Consider the following 15,102-nt stretch of genomic DNA (forward strand, 5'->3'; position numbering starts at 1 on the left):
TCTCTACTGCGGACGTATCTGGGTGTTGTACTGGTCCGGTCGTGACGCACGTACATCACTGCGACAAGTCCCGTCATAAAATCGCAGCAAGAAATAATGTACTAAGAAAATTAGCTACCAGCAAAACGGGAGCTAGACCAAGGGAGCTAGCTGAGAGAAACAGCCCTGTGCTCCTCCACGGCAGAATACGCTTGGTCAGTGTGGTCCAGAAGTATACGTGCCACAAAGGCCAATTTTAGTTTAAATGGACCATGTTGACCATAGTGGTGATGGTATTGAATATGAGTAAAGAAGCGACAGCCATAGTTTTTCGAGCATATAACCAGTAGAAACAGTGACCCATGTCGCGCCTAGTCGAGCACTGCCATTTACTAGGATAGGCGACATCTGGGGCTTGAGGCGTGGGATGAAGTCAGAGACGCAACAAAGTATGCTCTATCCCTCTCTGCGCAGAACACATCACGCTGCCATCTTCTTATTTGAACACTACTATAATAATCGGCTGTATGAAACCCCTTCCGTTAGATTAGCTATACAAAGAGGACGGATTTATGGACCCCCAACTCCCGAAATGCCGGTCACGCAAACACTGAGACGCTTAAGTATACCTTTGATGAACACCAGACCTTACTTGACCTCTCCTGTGGACTTTAAAATCCCGCAAGATATTCTCGAACAGAGAACTTACCGGGCCTCCAAACGACTACCTTCAGCTACAGGAGATCCCCAGCGGCGAGAACTCGAGATGCAAGATGTAGAGGAGCCGAACCACATCAGAACGGCCGTTGCACCATTGAAATGGTGTACAGAGTGACCCATTTATCTTGACCATCAAAAATAACTTTTGCCTACAATCAAAATAAAAAATGTGTCAAAGCATATGTTGTTTAGCTGGCAGGGCGATATTAACCAGCATGATTGCTTTTCGTTACAAACAGCAGTTTCCTTTTCAAATAGCACTCTGAACTTTTAATCGATAATCCACGTCTTCTCCTCAAGACCTGTTGAAAGACATATCACAAGGTACCACACAGGTAAACAGGACGTTATTGAAAACTGAACGTACACAGTGTGGGTATCCAGAGTACCGTAGCTTGTCCACTTGTTGGAGTTGACAGTAGAAAGATGAAAGCACAATGAAAATACACAGCGGTGATTCAGTTTACCATCTTCAGTTGAGGGTTTGTGTGCGTGCTATGTACACCGACGAAGAGAAGGCAGAAATGCTACTCATTTATGTGTCTAACTGAAGACGGATGACTGAATGACCTGTGTTCATTTTCCTTGCGTTGCCATTTGTTTACTGTCAACTCCAGCAAGTGGAAGGTGTTCGTTACCCCAGACCCCAACACTATGTCTTAGTACATGACCGTTAACGAAGATACAAGCAAACGGAACAGGTTCTCAGGTATGTGAGTGGCTCGAAGACTTCTTACGTAAGTGTATCGTCAGCAGTGGCTCACTGAAGAATGACAGGACCCCTGTTATTTTCTATACACAAAAACGATTTGGCGGACTGGCTGAGCAGCAGTCTGCGGCTGTCTGTCAATGACGCAGCCTTGTATGGGAAGATGGCGATGCTGAGTGACTGTAAGAGAATACAAGATGACGTGCACAAAATTTCTTGTTGGTGTGATGAATGACAGCTAGCTCTAAATGTAGAAGAATGTAAGCTGGCACAGATGAGTACGAAAAAACAAACCCTCAATGTCCGAGAACAACATTAGTAGTGTGCTTCTTGGCAGTCACGTCGATTAAATATCTAGGCGTAACGTTGCGAAATAATATGAAACGCAATGAGCATGTAGGGACTGTAGCAGGGAAGGCGAATGCTCAACTTCGGTTATTGGGAGAATTATGGGAAAGTGTGGTTCATCCGTGATGGAGACCGTATACAGCACATTCGTGAGATCCATTGTTACATATTGTTCGAGTTTTTGGGATCCGCACCAGATCGGTTTAAAGGAAGACATCGAAGTAATTAATAGGCTAGCTGGCAGATTTGTTATCGGAATGTTCGAACGAGACGAAAGTGTTACAGAGATGCTTCACGAATTCAAATGCGAATCTCTGGAGGGAAGGCGATGTTCTTTCCGAGGAGCGCTTTTGGGAAAAATTAAAGCACCGACATTTGAGGCTGACTGCCGATTTCACGTAAGAACCATGAAGATAAGGTTAGAGAGATTAGGGCTCATACGAAAGCATATACACACTCATTTTTTCCTATTTGCGAGTGGAAGAGGAAAGGAAATGACTAGTCTTGGTACAGGGTACGGTTCGTAGTGCACCTTACGGTGGCTTGCAGAGTATATATGTAGATGTACCGTAGATGCAGAGGATCAAAATCAATTTTCTGTTACGTTTTTAATAACTTTGTGCTACGTGAATGGTACACTGTGATGCGTATTCGAATAGGCATTGAGTAGAGGAAGTGGACTGCCGAATAAGACGTTCTTTTAGTGATATTTTCGTAAAGAACAAAGTTACAATAGTTGTAATCGTGAAGGTTAACGTCCCCCTGGTAGAACAGAACAACTGATGGATACAGTTTTTATTTTGCTTCTAGACAAGAAGTTATTTAGGATGTCAATATAAATGAGACACCCTGTAGAAAAAGCGTTTGCTACAAGACATCGCCCGCATCTCGTGGTCGTGCGGTAGCGTTCTCGCTTCCCACGCCCGGGTTCCCGGGTTCGATTCCCGGCGGGGTCAGGGATTTTCTCTGCCTCATGATGGCTGGGTGTTGTGTGCTGTCCTTAGGTTAGTTTGGTTTAAGTAGTTCTAAGTTCTAGGGGACTGATGACCATAGATGTTAAGTCCCATAGTGCTCCGAGCCATTTGAGCCAACAGCACAGCACAAGACATCGATAAAATCGGGGAAAACATCCGTCATATCGCAACATTCTTTATCAAGACAATGCCATATGTCACACAGTATGTCAAGCAATTGTTATTTGACGGAGAAAAACCTCTAATTTATGTTTCACTGCCCGTGTTCACCTGATTTACCGCGTAGTTATCTATACCTCGTTCTATGTGTGGTCTTCTTTATATTACTTCACATCTCTTCTGTATGTAGAAGCGATCCGAATATATATATATATATATATATATATATATATATATATATATAAAAGTGTAAAACAGTCGTAGTACTTTTGAGAGGGCTGGTGTGTCAAATGAATCGCTGGCTGTGCTGATATACGTTGCCTCTGGCGAGTGCGCGCGGCTACGTGGACTTTTCGACCGTGGCGTTTCTGACCAATTGGTTTTGTACCGTGGTGTTTCCGACCAGAGCTACCCCCGCTGTTGATGTACGCTAGTCGTCCATCAGTAGCGAAGAGTTGTCAGCGTCAGTCAAGCAGTGCTCTCGTCGACTGCCTTCTTTTCTGTGGAATTTCGTACGCTACTTGAGTTCACTACAACGTGCGTAATGGAAATACTTAAAAAAGCGAAAGGAAAGCCGTGTCTACACAAGGTAAGTCATCGTCACCAAATTAAAAAACAAAATTAAACGCGGTGAGTAAACCAACTGGTAGTGCGTGAATTCCGAACGGATTAAGTGCCGAGACCGTTCAAAAATTGCAAATGGCAGAATCATGCCTAACGTAATCACCGTGACGAAACAGATGCGGAGATTAAAAAGGAATGCATAACTGCAGGCAATGAATCTATGAAGAACAGACAATGCCTGTTTCCCAAATTTTTAAGGTATAATTTCAAAATCTGGAACATAAAGATTTAGATTTCGTTGCAAATATGAAAAATTATTGAAAAATTATCAGAAGTACACGAATCTGTTGTGCAGAGGAGGGGTAGTTGACCTTTTTTTACCTACCGCCCAGCTTCGTAACCCTGTTAGTAGTAAAATTTTCTAACCGCCCACTGCCTACACAGCAATGGTGATTAATAAAACATAGAACTAACATTTATAAAACAGAGAAGTAACGTTACTTCATTAAATTTATAAAACACAGTTACAGCAAGTTAAAGCGTGTAATAATAATTACTTACGAAAATAAATGTGCCAAAAGATTATGAAAACCTAATGAAGCTAGCAGTTATTTGAAAACTGACGGAGGTATATACCTGACAGAAGAGTGCTGGTGTGCGGTTGTGAAGAAGCGGAGAAATTCCTGTGTGTTCTTATCAGCGACACATTTGACAGTTGTTCGAAACAATTCAAACAACTGTCCACAATACACGTCGACATCGGAAGCGCAGAAGACGAGACGAAGGTATTTTGTTCCTAGACAAAATTCGAAGTTTATTTGAAAGACTTTTCGCGGATTGAAAAATATGATGCCTGGGCGGCCAGTTAAAACGGCAGTGGCTACAATTAAAGCTATGAAAATTGTACTCCTAGAAATATCACCGAGTGGGGTGGCGCATTGGTAGCACACTGGACTCGCATTCGGAAGGACGACGGTCCAAACCCGCGTCCGGCCACCCTGATTTAAGCTTCCCTTGATTTCCCTAAATCGCTGCAGGAAAATGCCGATATGGTTCCTTTGAAAGCGCACGGCCGATTTCCTTCCCCATCCTTCCCTAATCCGAGCTTGTGCTCCGCCTCTAATGATCTAGCTGTCGATGGGACGTTAAACACTAATCTCCTCCTCCTAGAAATTTCCCATCCCAGTTGCAGTTCTCGTTTCATGCACTGTCTATGGAAGAAAATACAAGAATTAGAATTAATGGAGGAATACAGGGATAGAGAAGAAGTCCGATTGTTTTGTGCATATGTACTGTAACTGCTCTTCTTTCATTGAATAATGATGAGGAGTGGATGATAGTAATGGGAGAAATGGGCATTGCAGAAGATATCACGCAATTCGCAGACTGTATGTCAATCAATGGTTGGGAAATCCTAGTGTACCAATCGAAATAATCGACCGATTCTTGAGTATTGCTTGTCACTCTGGGAACCATACCAGGTAGAGCCCCCAGAAGTATCCTCCGCCATACACCGTGAGGTGGCTTGCGGAATACTGATGTATTTGTAGATGTAAGTGTGGAGTGGTTTAATCAGCGGCACAGTATCGTGAACGTTGCCGAAGGTTGGCACAGAAAAATAAACTGCTGCATATGGTTCAAATGGCTCTGAGCGCTATGGGACTTAACTAGTGTGGTCATCAGTCCCCTAGAACTTAGAACTACTTAAACCTAACTAACCTAAGGACATCACACACATCCATGCCCGAGGCAGGACTCGAACCTGCGACCGTAGTAGTCGCGCGGTTCCGGACTGCGCGCCTAGAACCGCTAGACCACCGCGGCCGGCAAACATAAATCGGAAATACATGACCGTATACTTTCTTATAAATAAGCTGGCGAAGGAAGTATTAAATGCTACATCTGAAATTAAAAAAGACTCCATTGGCCTGTCTCTTCAAAAAGGAAATCTACAAATGTATACTTTCTGGTATATATAGATGAATCTACTAAGCAGTAGTTACTCGGAAATAAAGAGACTTTCACAGGATAGAACAACATGAAGAGCTGCATCAAACCAGTCTCAGGACTGAAGACCGCAACAACAACAATGAGGTAAAAAATAATAAAAATAACCATTTAAACAGATCTATGTACGAGGGCTGTTCAATAAAGAATGATCATAATTTTTTTATGGTCGTAATTTCTCGCGCTAAAATTTAATCTTATGATGTTCTGTTAGCTTAATGACCAAACACGCCGTAGTAGTTACACTGTTGGGACTCCTGGTTCCCGCCTGTGAGAGGCAGGCAAGGTCAGACATGTTCAGTATCGCCTATCGCTGCAATGGAGATAACACGCGAGGAGCAATATGCGGCTTTGAAATTCTGCTTTTGTCTCAACATATCTTCTGCTGAGGCCTATACAATGTTACAGGAGGCCTATGGAGAGTCTGTTCTTCCCTACAGCACAGCTCGAAGGTGGTTTAAAATGTTTGAAGAGGGGAGACAAACAATTTCAAAGGAAGGTGGACCCAGTGCTCTAGTTACTGCTCTTACGGAAGAAAACATCAACACTGCTGCTGTCATTCTGAGAGAGGATCGACGAATTACCTTAAGATCACTTTCTGAAATACTGAACATTTCATTGGGTGCCACCCACACGTTGGTGACAGAAAAATTACACATGACACGTGTTTATGTGCGATGGGTTCCAAGACTGTTGATTCCCGAACAAAAGGACATTCGCGTGCAGGTCTGCATGCAGTTAAAATTGATGTTAGAGGAAGATCCGGAGTTACTTTCATTGTACCTGCACACACATCAGTAACTGGGCAATACTGCAGGGATGTCCTGAAAATATTGCAACTCCGTTCCTCACAAGCTGCGGGCCTATGGGGTTCCGTCCCAGTTGTGCGACTGGATTCGTGATTTCCTGTCAGGAAAGTCGCAGTTCGTAGTAATAGACGGCAAATCATCGAGTAAAACTGAAGTGATATCAGGTGTTCCGCAGGGAAGCGTTCTGGGACCTCTGCTGTTCCTGATCTATACAAATGACCTGGGTGACAATGTGAGCAGTTCTCTTAGGTTGTTCGCAGATGATGCTGTAATTTACCGTCTAGTAAGGTCATCCGAAGCCCAGTATCAGTTGCAAAGCGATTTAGAAAAGATTGCTGTATGGTGTGGCAGGTGGCAGTTGACGCTAAATAACGAAAAGTGTGAGGTGATCCACATGAGTTCCAAAAGAAATCCGTTGGAATTCGATTACTCGATAAGTACTACAATTCTTAAGGCTGTCAATTCAACTAAGTACCTGGGTGTTAAAATTACGAACAACTTCAGTTGGAAAGACCACATAGATAATATTGTAGGGTAGGCGAGCCAAAGGTTGCGTTTCATTGGCAGGACACTTAGAAGATGCAACAAGTCTACTAAAGAGACAGCTTACACTACACTCGTTCGTCCTCTGTTAGAATTTTGCTGCGCGGTGTGGGATCCTTACCAGGTGGGATTGACGGAGGACATCGAAAGGGTGCAAAAAAGGGCAGCTCGTTTTGTATTATCACGTAGTAGGGGAGAGAGTGTGGCAGATATGATACCCGAGTTGGGATGGAAGTCATTAAAGCAAAGACGATTTTCGTGGCGGCGAGATCTATTTACGAAATTTCAGTCACCAACTTTCTCTTCCGAATGTGAAAATATTTTGTTGAGCCCAACCTACATAGGTAGGATGATCATCAAAATAAAATAAGAGAAATCAGAGCTCGAACAGAAAGGTTTAGGTGTTCGTTTTTCCCGCGCGCTGTTCGGGAGTGGAATGATAGAGAGATAGTATGATTGTGGTTCGATGAACCCTCTGCCAAGCACTTAAGTGTGAATTGCAGAGTAATCATGCAGATGTAGATGTAGATCAGGCGCAAAAGACCACATTTTCGTGAAGCAGGCTGGATGCTGCACCACGATAATGCACGGCTACATATGGCCAATTTTCTTGCTGAATATCTTGCAAAAATCAACGTAAAGTGTATCCCTCACCTTCCATATAGTCCGGATTTAGCCCCATATGACTTTTTTCTATCCCCTTAAATGAAGAAACGTCTTCGTGGGAGGCAATATCAATCATTAGAAGCAGTGGTGAAGGCTGCGGGGGCGATTTTGAAGGACCCCTCAAAAAATTGTTTCCAGCATGTATTTGAATACGGGCAAAAACGCTGGGACAAGTGCATCGCATTCATGGGAGAATACTTCGAGAAGGACCATCAAAATTATGAGGATGAGTAAAGGTATGTTGTCAAAAAAAATATGATCATTCTTTATTGAACAGTCCTTGTACATGCACATAGCCAGTCCTAAGCTGACATACGTGAAGAGACGTTGTTGTTATTATTCGGACGGTCGGAAAATCCATTGCTGCAATATTGGTGGTCGGAAACTCCACGCTCACATCACGGTTCGCAAAATCCACGACACCCTGACGGCCACGCGCTAATGAGCCGTCACAGGAGCTAGCGGGGCGGGACCGGGTCGCCAGCGGCCATAAGCTGTGTGGCCAAAGCCATACAACTACCAAGTCCGTTCGCAGCGCAGCACAGCCAGGGGCCGCTCTGCCTAGTTCACCTCTTAAAAGGCTGGCTGCCTGCCTTCTCTGCTCAACGGCCGCATATCGCCGAAACGCGCGTAAATTTTTACGCCTCCGTAAAAAGGGCAGTGTCCGGTATCGTCGCGGGCAATGGCGCCATCCTATAAAAAAGGAGACCTCGTCCGCCTCCGGGCGCAGCGGCCTCTTTAGGAGGCAGAGGGGGCGCAGGAAGGCGTATCTTAGTTTCGGCAGTAGCGCTGCCCACGTCGTAACTCGGTTTAGAAGCGTCTTTCCCGTGAAAGGACAATGGTCGCATCAAAGTATGGCGTGGTCCCATACTGCTGAGACTCAAGCCAAGGTCAGACATCGCACTTTTCTTGGAAAGGTCCTTGAGGCAGTGGTTCGCTGCTGATGTCTCTTTCCAAGCTGGAAATTATGAGTTAACGCTGCACCTATTTTGCGTGGATGACTGTGAGCAGTTCTTATAAAAATTTTTGACACGTAACTTCTTTCTTCAGCTTCATACTGAGAAACATTCGTGCTGGATGCCCGTTACAAAGTGCAAAAGTAATTTAAAAGTGTTGAAATAAAACTGAGATGTATACCAATGTTCAGACGGTGTGTGAAATTTAAATCCTGAAGACTAGACGTGTACAGCTTTAGGGAAAGACGAATGTCTTGTACTTTATTATTACATACTTCAGCCTCAGGTCACACAAATGGCAACATTACCAGTTTCGACTTTCAAGCAAGTCATCAACTCGTCAAGCTGCCGAGTTACCACGTAACGTACTCAAGGCATCTGATGATGTCTCAAAAATAAGTCATAAAACGTAATGATCGAACTTTTGTCACCTTAAGCTGAAATACGTAATTAAAAAAAACTGTAAAAAATTACTTTATAGGAGTCACAATCTAGGCAAACTAAAGTCAGATTCCGAGGTGACAATTCAAATTCAAATGGCTCTGAGCACTATGGGACTTAACTTCTAAGGTCATCAGTCCCCTAGAACTTAGAACTACTTTTACCTAACTAACCTAAGGACATCACACACATCCATGCCCGAGGCAGGATTCGAACCTGCGACCGTAGGGGTCTCCCGGCTCCAGACTGTAGTGCCTAGAACCGCTCGCCCACCCAGGCCGGAAAGGTGACAATTACTGCACTATATGAAAAAAAACGTAAATTAGTTACTAACTACGGCGTGCACACACTTTATCAAACATGTAAACGTCACTACAGATATTTGGATTTAGGTTATAACTTGTTCGGTATGCCTGTCGTTAGCGATAATGTGGCGCAGACGAGCAGCGAAATTCTGCACGACCCGTTGAGGTGTCGGAATATCGATGCTGTCGGCGACCTCCTGAATGGCTGTTTTCAACTCATCAATGGTTTTGGGGTTGTTGCTGTACACCTTGTCTTTAATATAGCCCCACAAAAAGGAGTCGCATGTGATCATATCCGGAGAATATGTCGGCCAATTGATGCCCATTCCAGTAGCCTCTGGGTACCACAGAACCAGAAAGCGGTCCCCAAAGTGCTCCTCCAGGACATCAAACACCCTCCTGCTTCGATGGGGTCGAGCTCCATCTTGCATGAACGACATCTTGTCGAAATCTGGGTCACTTTAATAATGGGGATGAAAAAATCTTGCAAACCTTCACGTACCGTTCGTTAGTCACCGTGCCATCAAGGAATATCGCAGGGATTATTCGGTGACTGCACATTGCGCACCACACAGTCACCCGTTGAGGGTGAAGAGACTTCTTGATCGCGAAATGCGGATTCTCAGTTCCCCAAATGCACCAGTTTTGGTTATTGACGAACCCATCCAAATTACAGGGGGCTTCGTCGCTAAACTAAACGATGCAGCGGTCGCTAATTCCTATCTTGACCCGTGCTAGCCGTGCAGTTCGAGCGTCCTAACGCAAGTTATGACGATTTTATTTCATATAGTTCAATAATTGTTACCCTGTAAATACATTTTTTCGCTACCATGCTTGAGAAAAGTCGTTGTGGATAGTGAAGGAAGTGAAGTACCCAGCCGACATGGTTGGATGTCAGTGTAACACACCATCAGCGGGTATGTAAATGATTTAGAGCTGCAATTATTCGTGGCAGGTGGAGCGCCCACCAGAGTGGATTAGTGTTGTTCGTGTTCAGGATTGTTACCAGGCCTAGTAGGGTATATATAGGCCGTGAACTGCATCAGATGTTGAGTGATCAATGTGAAGGACACGGAGATGTATTCTCGTGTGAGACAGCGTTATCAGCAAGTGATACAGAGTTTGAAAGTGGCCTCATTTTCGGTCTCGATATGGCCGGCTCCTCGAATCGTACAATACCTTGGGGCATTAGGATGTGACAGCGTTCCGATGTTGGTCTGCGTGGGTACGAGAGGTCATCAAGGATCCAGTCGACCACGTCTGACCATCACGTGGGAGAATCGCCGTACTGTGCACCAAGCACATCGTAACCCCTTCACATCTGCGCCTGCCATCCGAGAACAAGCAGTGGACTCTCTGCAACATTCTGTGTAATGTCGCATCATTGTTATCAGACTATACAGCAACACCAGGACTAAGGAATAACCTTCTGGTGCGTGGAGCGACGTTTAACACCACGACACAAATGACTCCGTTTGGATTGAGGCCGTGATTGGGATGGATGGGCTGCTGATAAATAGATTCGCAGTGTTATGAGCTTTGAATTTCGGTTATGTACTGTCCTGGATGACCATTGTCTGGAGCGAGGTCCCATTCTTCTAATATTTGGAAAGACGCACCGATGTTACTCCTGGCGAAGCGTGTGCGGGGTCATAGGGTATGACGTCAGGTCACAGTTGGCAGTGACTGAGGATTCTCTAATAGCACACCGGTACGTCGTGGAAACACTGCGTCGTCATGTGTTCCTTCTCATGTGACAACGTCGTGTTGCCATTTTTGAACAGGATAATGGTCGTCCACACCTGACACGTGTCTGTATGAACTGTCTGCGTGAGGTACTCTCGTGGCCAACAGGATCCCCAGATCTGTCCGCCATAGAACACGTGTGGGACCAGCTAGGACGTTCGCTCTGTCACAGTGTCAGTACGCAGGGTATCAAGGAGCAGTCACAATAATTGCGGACCAGCTTGCCTCGTGAGAGGATACAACGGCTTGATGATACCCTTCTCAACCAAATCAGCGCACGCATTCAAGCCAGACGGGGTGCACCGTCATACCAATAAGTGGGCTATAATACCAAGTCCTTTACAAATTTGTCTCGATTTTGTAATCACTGAAATAACATCGCATACCTTCTCAACCTGTAAAGTTTCACTTCGTTGCGTCCTATCCTTCTGGGTGCTTCTCTTTTCTGTGTCAGGCAGCGTAAGTACAAGCTCTCCGTGAGTCAGGTATTATTTTAAACTGTAGCGTATGTTGCATAAAATATTTATCTGAAATTCAACAGCTTCCGCCAATTCATTTTTGAGTCAGGACAGTAACGAAAACCTTTTTACACAGAATTTCTAGAATTCCACAGAATGTCGAAGATAACCTCAACATTTATAAACAACAAGCGACCTTCGGTTGTATGCCGGTTGGCGGTTGGTGCTTTTAGTACCGCTATCTTCCTCCCCTCCGATCCACCCCCCCCCCCCCCCCTGCTTCATTTTGCCTGTTCTCTTTCGTGATTGTAAACAGTAAGAACGACTGACAGTAAGCCCATAAAAAAGCTCAGATTTTATCTTCATGCTCATTTTGAGGGACGTATGTGGGAAGACCTAACATGTTGCTAGACTCCTTTTGGAACATACGCTTTCGGAAATTCAACAGATCTTACCGGTACACACAAGTTTCGCTTTTAGCGACTGCCACAGATGTTGGATAAGTATCTCTGTGACGCTTCCCAAACGTACCTGTCAATACAGTGGTACTCTCCTTCGGATCTTCTACGTCTTCTCTACCAATGGTAAGGACCCCAGACTGACGACCAATATTAAAAATTTGTTGGGATGAGTCTTTTGTAAATTCTTCATTTGTGAAGTGTTTTGTGAGATACATCCTTCGCGGGTTAATTGCATGTGGTTAAGATTCTTCCTCCAATGAATGTCCGCCCAGCGTCGGCTTTTCCCACAGTTGGTTTTACGCGGTCGTTCAATTTCAATCACTCTTCACTTAAACTTCTAGATATTCAATGCTTGTAACTGTTTTCTGTGATTGATGGCGAATCGTGTACTCGAACATTAATGTATCTTTGAGTCTATTTATGACCAATACTTTACTTAATGACAGATAATAAACCTACTGAATAATTATCTTGGGAGTGGCATAAATTACGGCAGCGATCAGGATGATCTTTTTCATTTGCCATTGTCTCGCATCGGCGCAGGGTCGACATGATTATTTTACGGATCTGGTGTGGTTAGTTTAAGACGTGGCCGGATGCTACTCCTGTAGCGACCCCATTGCGCCTCCCCCAGGACGGAATATGTGTACCCCAACTGCCTGTGTACAGTGTTAATTATGGGACAGTGTGCGAATTATGTTACTTAAGCAGGAGTTGGGTATGAGCCCGGTATTCACCTAGTAGGATGTGGGAAACCGCCTAAAGCCTAAACAGTCTGGTTGGCACACCTCCCCGTCTCGGAAGCGGCGCAAGGCTATCCGGGCGGGTACGATATTGATCTTGATGTTGATCACATACTAAAAAAGTAGCATGGCATATGTGGAACAATCCGAAGAACGTCAGTCATCCAGGAAATTGAGTAAAGTAACAAAAATGAAGTTTTATAACTGATGGCGCGCCAGTTTTGCTGCATGGCTCAGACACACAAGTGACGAATACGAAAAATCTTTGTACGATACAGGGATTGCAAATGAGACTCCTGAGATCTACGAGTGAATGCTCTAGAGTAGACAGATTTAAAAATGAGAAGTGCGCAGAAACAACTGAATATTTTTAAAATAGGAGATAAAATCGAAGAATGTACAGAAAGATGGTCCCCACATCTTAATATAATAAAAGAAGGAAGAATACCAAAGGAAGAATCATCATTTGGATTGGGAGGTAGAAAAGACTCTGGAAGACCAATGAGGCCTTGCTTGACAACCACTTATTCTGTGACCGGAAAAGGCGAATTGCCTTCTCCTTTTAGGAGGAAGAGGAAGAAGAAGAAACCTTTATATTTTATTATACTGGTGGTACAGCTCGTCTCTGCACCAGCTGTAGATTTCCTGCAGGTCGAAGTCACTGCGATTTTTTGGCGAACTTCCGACGTTATTCACAAGTCGTTATTCCATTAGTTAACCTAAGTGATTGAGTAGCCGAGCGGTCGAAGGCGCTGCAGTCATGGACTGTGCGGCTGGTCCCAGCGAGGTTCGAGTCCTCCCTCGGGTATGGGTATGTGTGTTTTTCCTTAGGACAATTTAGGTTGAGTAGTTTGTAAGCTTATGGACTGATGACCTTAGCAATTAAGTCCCATAAGATTTTTTTAAAAACTAAGTGACTGAGTACAGAAATGTAATGTTCACCGCTAAGTCAGTTTTGGAAAATGTGCGGATAGCTGAAACATTTATGTGCTGATACAGATGTAATCTGAACTTTCTTGCATTTTTCTGAGCGTTTATTTCAAAATGGCAACAGAAGTTGAATTCACCTGATTGTGTGAGACATACAGACTTCCGTGCAGTAACTACAAAAGGATAAAAGTTCAGTATTGTCACTTAACTGTCATCCACCGTATATTTGTGTATCACAGTTCGCTCATGTCCTCTCTCTCACTTCAGTCATTTTTTCACGGATGTTCTAATACAGGATTTAGTGTAACACTTCATGCCGGGAGAATGTATGAAGGTCACCTTGCAAGACCCAAGAATGACTTTATGGCCTTAATCTCGAGGGTAAAGCACAATCGCAAATAAGTAAATTTTAATCCTGTGCAATTTTTGGACTATCATAAATTTTTTTGGAGAAGCAGAATGTATCACCGCTAATGACAGATGACTTATCACAGAATGAGAGAATAAAGACAACCTTCGGGATTTCTACTTAAGTTAAAAAGCCACACCGACCTTAGCAATAATGCCGCTGGGAAAGCCTAAAAGCAGAATCACCGCACCAAAAGATAAAACTGGAAACTGGCCCCCTACAGGAAACCGAAACGTGGTTAGCTGGCTTCAGCAGCCACAGGGAATCATGCCGCTGGAATGAACCCCGCATGAATATTTATGCACTTGGGAACGAACAGCCCTCTCCATTTCATCCCCCGAGGCTGGTAAACTCGCAGTGTTTATTGGAATTGCAGTCCTACAACAGCAGGAACAAGCAAGCAGTCCGTATTTAGGCCCACAACATTATTCCGAACAGTCTCTAAAATCAGGCATACCACCGCAGTTGGACGACCTGCTTTCAACAGAGAAAATGAGATACAAACACGCATCTTCAGGATCAAAAGCGTCAGCCAGTTAATAGGAGAAAATCATCTGCCCGAAATCTCGTTGATTAATGACAACAAGGAATTATAAGATAATAAAATGAAGAAATTAGCACTAAATTCCGCCTTACGAGACCACTTCACTGAAGATGATCACTTTGCGCCTTTTACGTCCGACAGTGGTACGAACGCGAAATAGATATCGTAATAAATGAGCTCAGAACTCGAAAACGTATCCAGTCGCTCGGTGGAGGAATGGCTGCATGACCTAAACGGGTGCCCGATACTTAGTATATTGAATGTGCAGAAGAACTGGCCCTTTAACCAGCGTCAGTTTCCCGTAGATAACTGGCACAATAAGCATTCCACGTGACTGCACAAAGACACAGGTCGTTCCGATCTAAAGGAAGGGCCACAAGATCGACTTGCAGAACTACAGATCTATCTTACTTGCGTCGATTTCTTGTAGAGAAACGTACGCGTGCATGAGGTTTTTTGAGATTAACCAACATGGTTACCGAAAGCAGCGACCATGTGAAACCCAGCTTGCCACTGCTGCGTTCCTTCTACGTCTACATCAATAATCCGCAAACCGCCTAACGGTGTATGGCTGAGGTAGTTCTGTTAGGTACCATAATCCGGTCCGTCATTCCCCGTCCCACTCGCGAAT

The sequence above is a fragment of the Schistocerca americana genome, chromosome 5 (genome assembly GCF_021461395.2).
Source record: "Schistocerca americana isolate TAMUIC-IGC-003095 chromosome 5, iqSchAmer2.1, whole genome shotgun sequence".
Taxonomy (NCBI): Eukaryota; Metazoa; Arthropoda; class Insecta; order Orthoptera; family Acrididae; genus Schistocerca; species Schistocerca americana.